We start from the raw sequence: 10,893 nt of genomic DNA, 5'->3' as shown, positions 1-10,893 counted from the left end.
AGAATTCACTACTGACAATTTAATGCATGCATATCTGTATATAAAATTATCAGAACTTATTATTTATCCTCTAAATAATACTTTGCCTTTTTACTGCCCCTACTCTGCAACATTTTTCTCGTTAACCAGATGTGAAGCATTAATCTGTTTTCATGCAATTTTCCTTTGTAAGTTCCAATTCAGTTCTGATGGAGTATGGCATTTACAGATGGGAGCTGCTGATTCCCATCTCTGTCCTGCCTGAGTTCTCTCTGTTATTTATACAATGCATGTGATCACCAACACTCCCACTCTCTCCCTCATACTCCTTCCCCCAACACACATCCCTGCCCCAGCTTCATATTCTCCGTGTGTGTGTGTAATCTCAATTAGTGCAGCTAACATGTTCATATGTGTGGGGTCATCTACTGTGGCACATGGACCTTACCAGTAGCCATACTATAAAGAAAGTAATTTTCCCTTCCCAGCAGCCATCTACTGTTCCTTAACTAGGGGTGAGGCCTTGGAACTTCTCTTCTTTGTGCTCTCTTAACCTTAAGCTTTCAAGAAAATCTTGTACTTTTTGAATAGTCAGGATATTTTGTTATAATGGACAAGGAAGTCGTGATTTCTCCCATTGAACCCACCTTGAACATTGGAACGTTGTTGAATATGCTCTCCCTGATCATTGGCGTATTATGGACTTTGAGCGGTAAGGCTTTGCAGCATAGAATTTATTTTAAGCACTAAGAGCTGTGCCATTTCCGTGGGTTATACAAGTTAATATTAAACATTTTCCACACTGGGTGTCAAGTGCTAAACACGTACAGGTTCAATTGATCTTGACCTTTCCAAATGTTCACAGTAAGTGGAACTCCCATCCTCTGACACCCCGAAGCCTCCAGACATTTGGCTCTTTTATGTCTGTCACCCCTACATATAACCCTTCAGTGCATCCTGTCACCTCTCTGCTATGTCACCCCTCACTGGGACTGCAGTGGCAACCCCATGGTCTTTCTGCTTCTGTTCTCCTCATCACATAATCCATTATCTCTAAATAAGACAGAGTGAACTTTTAAAAATGCCAGTTACACCATGGTGCTGACCTGTGTTAACCTCCAGCAGATTCAGGGCTGCAAGGACATATATTTTCCTGCCTGCCCCAATCTCACAGCCTCTTCATGCTCCTTTAACTACACCCTTCTTTTTCCCATTTCCCCACTGTAGCCAGCAAGCAGGCCTTGTGTTTCACCAGGCTCATACTCAGCTTAGGCAGTCGGCATAGTCTACTTCTTTTTGCCAAGAAAGCTGTGACCTAAGAACATTCGCAGCTCTTCTTTCTTTCTTGTCATATTTATTATTTTTATGTTTGTCTGTGAACTGCTACCTTCTGAGTTCCTGACACTGCATAGAGTGTTCTCATGTGGGCATACTGGTTAATTTCATCACTTCCTTTTAGTGTCAAAAATCATTTGTTTGGTGGACATCAGGTCTCCTGAGTTTCAAGCCCTAGGGCTATTCATCATTTGTGTATCTTACCATGTTTGCTGTTAGGCATAGACAAGCACGTATTCTGTCATGGAGGGTTTTAAAAGCTTGTTCCTCTGAAGAGAAATTTTTGTCATATGCATGTTTTATATAGGGAACACTGTTTAGCAGAAGACCAGAAACTCAGAAGACCTACAATGAAAGAACAGTGTTTTTAATATGCATACTCACATATACATAAAGGAACAACAATTATGTATATGGTTTGATCAGTTTTATTGAAGAAGCCTGTTGTAAAATCAGTGCTTGTGTTAGCCATAGGGCATTGCTGGATAGCTTCCAGATCTAGGGAAACCACCACTTGTCCACAGAAGATAATTGCTATTGGGAACTTTAAATTCTTTTCCTGGTTTAGAAACTGAGAAGATTAGAACAGCACTGTAGGTACTGTATCATAGTTTATGTTATACTGAATTTTACTATACAGATATTTTCTCCGTAGAGTATTATCTCATGAACTTCATTAGTAGAGTATAAGAATGCTAAGTCTTTTGATTTTTCCCTAGATGTTATTTTATGCTTTTACTTTTGCAACTGAAAGCCTGACATTTGTGTTACCTTGCAGTACAAAGATCAATGAACAAGCATGGGAGTTTTATTTAAGTTACCTTTATTTAGAAAACTGAAGGTCTAAAGACTCCCAGCTAATACTGTCAAACAAACAAACAAACAAACACGAATTCTTTAGCATCTCATTTACCACCAGCAGGGCTTTTGTGGAGGGCAGATTTCTATTATAAAGTATCTTTCTATACTTCTGGGCATATGTTCAGCCACATTCCTGGATTTTCTTCAAGTCTGTTTCTTTTTTGCCAGTCAGTGCTTCTGTAGTTCTCTCGTTGTCTGAGGTCTAGATGTCTGTGCCTAGACCCTTACTTCTTGGAAAAGAGCCTGTTTAGTGTCTGTAGTATCAGCCTTGCGATCCTCTGGTTACCACCTGCATTCTAAAGTTAACTGTAGCAGCAGCAGCAGCAGCAGCAGCAGCAGCAGCAGCAGCAGCAGCAGCAGCAAGACATGGACATGTATCTGTGGTAAGCTATGAACAACATGTATGTAGAGGTTCCTTTCTGCAATATGCAATACAAATATTTCTATCTACTGGGGACCAAGAATTCAAATATCAAGATTTCTAAGGCCATATCCTTCAAGCAAACACAGTGTTCTTAGCATGCACAATGTCTAGAATCAAACACCCATACAAGAAATACAGGCACAGACATGTACATAGATACACATACACACATACACACACACACACACACACACAGAGAGACAGAGACAGAGACACACAGAGAGAGACAAAGACAGACAGAGAAACAGAGAAACAGAAACAGAGACAGAGAGAGACAGGGAGATAGAAAGAAACAGAGAGACAGAGAGAGACAAAGACAGAAAGAGAAACAGAGATACAGAATCAGAGACAGAGAGAGACAGAGATAGAGTCACACAGAGAGTCTTATTTTATTAAAATTTAAGTTTTCATAGTATTACCTGAGGACCCAGCTATATCACTCCTGGGCATATTATACCCAATAGATGCTGCAACATATAACAAAGACACATGCTCTACTATGTTTGAAGCAGAGTTATTTTTTTTGCTCAATTCTCTCTTATCTTTAATAAATCAACACATACATCCATTCTAGGCAGCTTTATAATAGCCAGAAGCTGGAAAGAATCCAGATGTCCCTCAACAGAGGAATAGATACAGAAAATGTGGTACATCTACACAATGGAGTACTACTCAGCTATTAAAAATAATGACTTCACAAAATTCATAGGCAAATGGATGGAACTAGAAAATATCCTGAGTGAGGTAACCCAGTTCCAAAAAAACCACACATGGTATGCACTCACTGATAAGTAGATATTAGCCCAAAAGCTCAAATTACCCAATATACAATCTGTGGACCACATGAAACTGAAGAAGAAGAAGAAGAATGACCTAAGTGTGGATGCTTCAGTCCTTTTTAAAAGGGGGAACAAAAGTATTTATAAGAGTAGATATGGAGACAAAGTTTGGAGTCAAGACTGAAGGAATGGCCATTCAGAGCCTGCCCTACCTAGGGATCTAGCCCATATACATACAGCCACCAAACCAGACAATATTGCTGATGCCAAGAAGTACATGATGATAGGAGTCTGATATAGCTGTCTCCTGAGAGGTTCTGCCAGAGCATGACAAATACACAGGCGAATACTAGCAGTCAACCATTGAACTAAGAATTGGGTCCTCATTGGAGGAGTTAGAAAAGGGATTGAAGGAGCTGAAGGGGCTTGCAACCCCATAAGAACAACACTTACCAACCAGAGCTCCCAGGGACTAAACCACCACTGAAAGAGTACACATGGACAGACCCATGGCTCCATCTACATATGTAGCAGAGGATAGACTTGTTGGGCACCAATGGGAGGAGAAGCTCCTGGTCCTGCTAAGGCTGGACCCCCCTGCCCCAGTATAGGGAAATGATAGGATCAGGAGTTGGGAAGGAAGGTTGTTGGGGAGGGGGAACACCCTCATAGAAGAAGGGGGAGGTTGAAGGGGCTCGAGACCCCATATGAACAACAATGCCTGGAACCAGAGCTTCCAGGGACTAAGCCACTACCCAAAGACTATACATGGACTGACCCTGGACTCCAACCGCATAGGTAGCAATGAATAGCCTAGTAAGAGCATCAGTGGAAGGGGAAGCCCTTGGTCCTGCCAAGACTGAACCCCCAGTGAACGTGATTGTTGGAGGGAGGGCGGTAATGCGGGGAGGATGGGGAGGGGAACACCCATATAGAAAGGGAGGGGGAGGGTTTAGGGGGATGTTGGCCTGGAAACCGGGAAAGGGAATAACAACCGAAATGTAAATAAGAAATACTCAAGTTAATAAAGAAAAAAGGAAAAAAATAGGGTACAGAGCTAAACAAAGAATTCTCAACTGACAAATATCAAATGGCAGAGAAGAACCTAAAGAAATGTTCAACATTCTTAGTCATCAGGGAAATGCAAATCAAAACAACCCTGAAATTCCACTTCACCCAAGTCAGAATGGCTAAGAACAAAACCTCAGGTGACAACAGATGCTGGGGAGGATGTGGAGATAGAAGAACACTCCTCCACTTAGGAAAATATCATCCTAAGTGAAGTAATTCAATCACACAAAAATCACACATGGTATGAACTCACTGATAAGTGGATATTAGCCCCAAAGCTCGGTACACCCAAGAAAAAATTCACAGACCATTTGAAACTCAAGAAGAAAAAAGATCAAAATGTGTATGCTTCAGTCCTTCTTAGAAGATGGGGCATAATACTCCAGGGAGAAAATACAGGGACAAATACTGGAGCAGCGATTGAAGGAAAGACCATCCACAGATTGCCCGACTTGGGGATATGTATCTGTCAAACCCATTTACTATTGCTGATGCCAAGAAGGGCTTGCTGACAGGAGCCTCATATGGATTTCTTCTGAGAGGCTCTGCCAGAGCCTTATTTATTACAGATTAGGATGATTGTAGCTGACCATTGAACTAAGCAAGGAGATCTCAAGGGAGGAGTTAGAGAAAGGACTAGAGGAACTGCAGGGGTTTACAACTGAATAGGAAGAACAACATCAACTAAACAGAAACTTGGAGGGACTAAACCACCAACTAAAGCCTACCTATGGAATGTCCCAGGCCTTCAGTCGCATATGTAGCAGAGGATGGTATTGTTTGGCATCAATAGGAGGAGAAGCCCGTGGTCTTGTGAAGGCTGTTTTCCCCAGTGTTGGGTAATGCCAGGGGTGCTGAGTTAGGAGGGGGTGGCTGGGAATGGAAGCATCTTCATAGTAGCAGAAGAGGGGGGATGGGAGAAGAGGGAAAGGGAATAATAACACTTGCAATGTAAATACATAAAATATCCAAAACATAAAAATAATAAAAATAAAAAGCAAGAAATGCTTTTCAAAAGAAGAAGAAGAAGAAGAAGATGAAGAAGAAGAAGAAGAAGAAGAAGAAGAAGAAGAAGAAGAAGAAGAAGAAGAAGAAGAAAAAGAAGAAGAAGAAGAAGAAGAAGAAGAAGAAGAAGAAGAAGAAGAAGAAGAAGAAGAAGGGGAAGAGGAAGAGGAAGAGGAAGACGAAGAGGAAGAAGAAGAAGAAGAAGAAGAAGAAGAAGAAGAAGAAGAAGAAGAAGAAGAAGAAGAAGAAGAAGAAGAAGAAGAAGAAGAAGAAGAAGAAGGGGGAGAGGAGACAGGATAGGGGGTTTATGGACAGGAAACCAGGAATGGGGATAACATTTGAAATGTAAATAAAAAATCAAATTAAAAATTTAAGTTTTTTTAGATATGATCTTGATTGTTGTTTAAAGACATAAATAATTCTATTGGTACATTGATTTTATTTTTGCAAAGACAACTATTGCTATCTGTGAAGAATAACATCGAAATTCTTGTCCCAATACCTGCACTTCCTACATGCTAGGATAGAGTATGAATGAACTCTGCAGTTGTACAGCACCATGCCCAGCTTTTCAGGAATTAGACATCAAGTTCTGAACTTCTTTCATGGGAGGCATTTTTCCTACTGAGGTACATGCCAGCCCAGTTTTGATAAGTCTTTGAAGTTGACATGATTCCCATGGAATGGGAATCATGTGAATGGTTCTAGATAGCAATATAGGGAAACGTGCACATTGTATTTTAGGATTACAAACAATTTACGGAGGCTCATGGATAGCATGACATCGAAGAGGTAATAAGATATGTCTATAAAATTAAATTTTAACACAATGAAAAGATGCTTTCCAGAAGGGATGCTTTGTTGGACCTTCCTCTCATTTGTCTACCACACTCAGTTCCCAACTGATTATCCAAGCAGAGCCCAGTCAGTGTACTGCTGAAAGCACCTGTCATGCTTTCATAAATGGGTGGGAATCATTTGCCACAGTAAGGAAAAGCTATTAAATGGAAACCCCAAATTTGATTCAATTTTCTTTCTGCCCCTGAAAATTGAGAAAACAAGAGTGATAGAAAATTAAATTACAAAATAGTTTTAATGGCAACAGATACACATGCGAACAGTTGTCTTTATTCTAAAGGAAGGTAAGCCTTTCTCCCCTCTCTCTGAGTTACCCTGGGGACTTGTCTCATTTACAGGTGAGACTCTGACAGATGGAGAAGCATGCTCTCTGTCAGTTTTCCTTTGCTTCCTGAGTTCTCGGAGACGGCACTACATAATTGGTCACTAGTACCAAAGACGTTCTATAAACTTATGGACTGCATTCCAGACTTACTCCAAGGACAGTAAACAGCCAGTGGTTTTCTCAGCTATGCCTAAGGTTTCCGGCCAAACTTAACTGTAGGTCCGTATGAGTTACATTCAGCTGTGACTTTATATATGTCCTGTAGAGATTAGGAAACACACACACACACTCACACACTCTCACACACAACCTATTCATAAATAAAATAAATAATAAATTAATTTTAAAAGATACACCATTTACTGGTTTGGGGCATATATTTAATGTTTTATGGTACTGTGACATTTTCTGCATTGATAATCCTTGTTTCTGTCTCTACCTCTTTAGCTTTCTTTCTGGGCACGTGGTGCCTAATTTCAAAATGCATTTTATTTGCTGACATATTTAATGGATTTATCATATTAAACAGCCCCTGTTTCCCAAAAAATATTCTTTTATGATAGTAAGCTAAATTGTTTTATATTTTCACACACACACACACACACACACACACACACACACACACACACACACCAGACACACGCATCACTGAGTCAGTTTATAATTGTTAGGGTGCACATATGCGCATGTATCTGAGTCTACCCACTTTTGAGGCTGGATAACCTATCAGGGGGTTCTGTCCTAGGGGAAGATTCTCCCTGTCAGGAACTATTAATTCCCTGTGAATCTTCTTCTAGGCGTGGGGTCTTGTGAAAATCCTCCCCTCTTTGCACATCTGCTAAAGGCTACTTTTAAATTTCTCATTTAGTTACTATGCTCAAAGTTTCTTTTCTCACTTGATTCTGTTCTCTTAAGCTTGTCCACCTCATAGGGAAAGGGAAAGATGTTTTAACAATGAGATTATTACCGTGGCCTGAAAATTCTGTTTAACTTTGTCATTTACATCAATTTTTAGTATATCACATTGATAAATTAAAGTCAAGGGGCAGCATTATAAGCAAAGTTAATGACTTTATCAAAGATTTTAATCATAAATTTTTATTTCAATTCAGTGTGTGTGTGCACGCATGTGCATGTGTACATGTGCCACTGAATAGCTGCAGAGGTCATAGTCCAATTTTAGGAGTCAGTCCTCTCCTTCCAGCGTATGAATCATGGAGAATGAAACTCAGCTTACCAAGTTTAGAAATAAGCACTTTAACCCACTTAGCCATCTTGCATCCCCTTAAATGTTTTTTGAATAAATATAAAAATGCACACTATTTGTACAGCTCAGCATAATTCTTACATTGGGACATGTCCAATCTGCACAGTGAGCCTTTACTCCTCTTCTGGAGTCTTAACATGAATTAGAGTGATTGTCTGTGTCTCTGCTATTTTAGAAAAGTGCTTCAGTCATTGTTTTGCTTAAGTGGCCTAGTTCTAAAAGAAGGCTTTCCATTGCTAACCGAAACAACAACAACAACAACAAAAAGATAGGACAGATTAGATAAAAGGAACTTTAGTTTTGACAGCTTTTCCTTAATCGATGTCTGTTAAATGAGCTTATTTATAGGAGAGCTTAATCAGTGGAATTCCTTGATAAGTCAGGATGGCAAGTCTTCATGAGACTACCCGGCCAGGATGGAAGGAAAATTCCTGTGCCCTTCTAGCTGGACCTCTATCAATACCTTAAAAGGTTTTTGCTGCTTTTGAAACACAAGATTGGTTTTCTGACAGTGATTTATATACTAATATGCCTGGCTTATTGGCTTTTTTTCATAATCATAAACCTGTTCAAGTTTGGACATTAGAGGTAAACATGCCAATATAAAACACAGTGGCTCTAAAAGAGGGATTTTTACAGGGCAGCACAGGGCTAAGACTAGCAGAACGTCGGTGTGAAACAATGAGAAGAAATAGAAGCTAGCTCATCTATTACCCTGAAGTCGATGAAAATGTTCAAAATAAATATTTTTAGATTCTTTTGAATACATTCAAGGGTACAGTGAGATCGTTAATGATTCAGAGCTTCTGGCCGGGCCGGAGGATTTGCTGTCCTTTCAATAAAGTGATAATTTTTCAAGGAGAAGCTTAAATTAGGAAGGACAATGTGGAGGCACCGGGCCTTTTCTAAACTGTAACTAACAAATCAGTTCTCCCGCAGTCATCCAATGACACTTTTCAAAACGGTGTAGGATCCAGCAGAGCCACGTCTCTTGAAGCCCATTTAGCAACCATATGTTATTCAAAGTGGCTCATAAGATTCTCATTAACTTCCACCCTGACCCCACATCGTCTCCCAGCACATCCCATTGAATCCTGTCCGATGAGCTGTTTGAGATGAGTTTGGTAGGTGCAATGCTATCCACTGCACTATGTTCCGGTGGTCTTTCCGGTTTCTAATCGGTCCTGCTCTATTTCAGCTGAAAGAGCAAACCTTCGCTGTCATGGTATTCTCTCCCTTCTTTACTCCAAGCGAAGTGTAAACGAGCACACTAGGAAAGCCATGCTCTGACTGACACTGGATAGTCAAGAAATGATGGAAGATGACCTAGCATTAATGGCCATGGAAAAGTTCCATTAGATTTTGTTTGGCTTGTTCATTTCTAAACGGTGCCTTTGGCTTAATTATCTTTGGATCAGTGATTTAAATGTCAAAAAGGAGACGTCAACTTTGAACCATTTGTAGTGATTGCAAAGACATTACTTTTGTTGTAAATAAATCAAATAAATAGATTTGAAAATGCTTTTTTCTTTATTGAAGAAGAAGTACCCCAACATATGTGGGGAGATCAGAGGACAGCATGCGGGGAGTTGGCTCTCTTCTCCTACCCTGTGGGTTTCAGGTGTGTACCTCAGGTCCTTGGGCTTGCTTGTTAGTGCCTTTCTCTACTGAGCCGTCTTGCCCGCTCCAGTTTTAAATTCTTTTATTCTGCAGCAGGAAAACCAACAAAGTTTTAATAAGAACTTCCAAGTCCAAGTTGCCAAAAGAGAACTTTCCTTCTTAGTGCCTTACTGAACCTGCACAAACTTACTTCCCTTACTCTTTATCTCATAAGAAGGATCCTCTCACCTGCCCAGTCTATGCGCAGGACCCTCTGCACAGGTTTTCCCCTCTTCCTCACTGCATGAGAACTACCCAAATGTCCCTGTCACTCCAGGCTGCTCTCAATCTCCCTATCATGGCCCTCAGTTACCTTTCTTCTGTCTTCTCACTCAGACTCTTCGAGTATATCCAATTATATCTTTATCTCAATATACATACCTTGCTCTAATCCAGTTTCAATGTATTTCCTAGAGTAATCACTCTAGCATAGATTCCTGGCCTGGTACAAATGTAGATTTAATTTTGCAAATCAACCTGAGAATGAAGTATGTGGACTGTTGTATAATATAACAGACTCTTCTCATTATGAAACTCACATGACTGTGCCTCATCTAATTCTATGTGCCGTTTTCCCTCTCAGAACTGCTCAGTGTTGCCAGACCTTGTCAGCCTTCCTCATGCTTTTCCACCTGACATCCCTTTATCTGTCATGCTTGCTACTGATTGTCATCCGAGTGCCTATTCACCCTGTCAGTCTTAGCTCCAGGCTCTTCTGCTCTTTAACGATATCTTGGATTCTCCTAGGTAACTGACAGCAACTCGCCTTAAATTCCTTCTGTATCTGATATGTAACTTCATCATTGCAACAACACCTTGCCTTATAATTTTTAGTTAGGATGCCCTTTTCCATTCTGGAAGTCTTGAAGGCAGAAACTTATTTTCTTCTATATTTGTATCTTAAGGAGCGAATAGAAAAGTAACGAACTATAGAAATGATCCCTGAAAGTATAGTCTTGCGAATAGAAAAGTTAAAAAAATAGCAGACATATTGTACAACTTTGCAGAATATTGAAATTTGTCAAATAATTTCCTGCCTGATTATCACGATAAGTTTTAAAGAATGTGGTTAAGATGAAATAATTCCACATTCTAATAATATTGTGAATTCGGGTCTTAAACCTGTCTAATCTTTGTAAGGAGCATTCTATATGGTGTTCATCTTGCCACGCATCTCAATGATAGGACACACAGTGGATAATAAGAGGATCTCATCTTGCTGGTTGTCAGACAGACATCAGCTCTACAATTCTGTCTACTAGAATGTAGACGCCCCACATTGAGGTATACATGTTCTGAGATCTCCAGGTTGTAGAAGTGTGCAGTTTAT

General features: G+C 40.1%; 1 pseudogene; it reads right to left on the bottom strand.

Moving 5' to 3' along the window:
• Positions 1–10,416: 10,416 nt before the first annotated feature.
• On the bottom strand, positions 10,417–10,521 carry LOC120098418 (small nucleolar RNA U3; annotated as a pseudogene).
• Between the last annotated feature and the right edge of the window lie 372 nt (positions 10,522–10,893).

This window comes from Rattus norvegicus, chromosome 18 (assembly GCF_036323735.1).
Source record: "Rattus norvegicus strain BN/NHsdMcwi chromosome 18, GRCr8, whole genome shotgun sequence".
In the NCBI taxonomy this organism is placed as follows: domain Eukaryota; kingdom Metazoa; phylum Chordata; class Mammalia; order Rodentia; family Muridae; genus Rattus; species Rattus norvegicus.
Note: the sequence above shows the minus strand (reverse complement) of the source record. Positions and strands in the feature narration are given on the sequence as shown.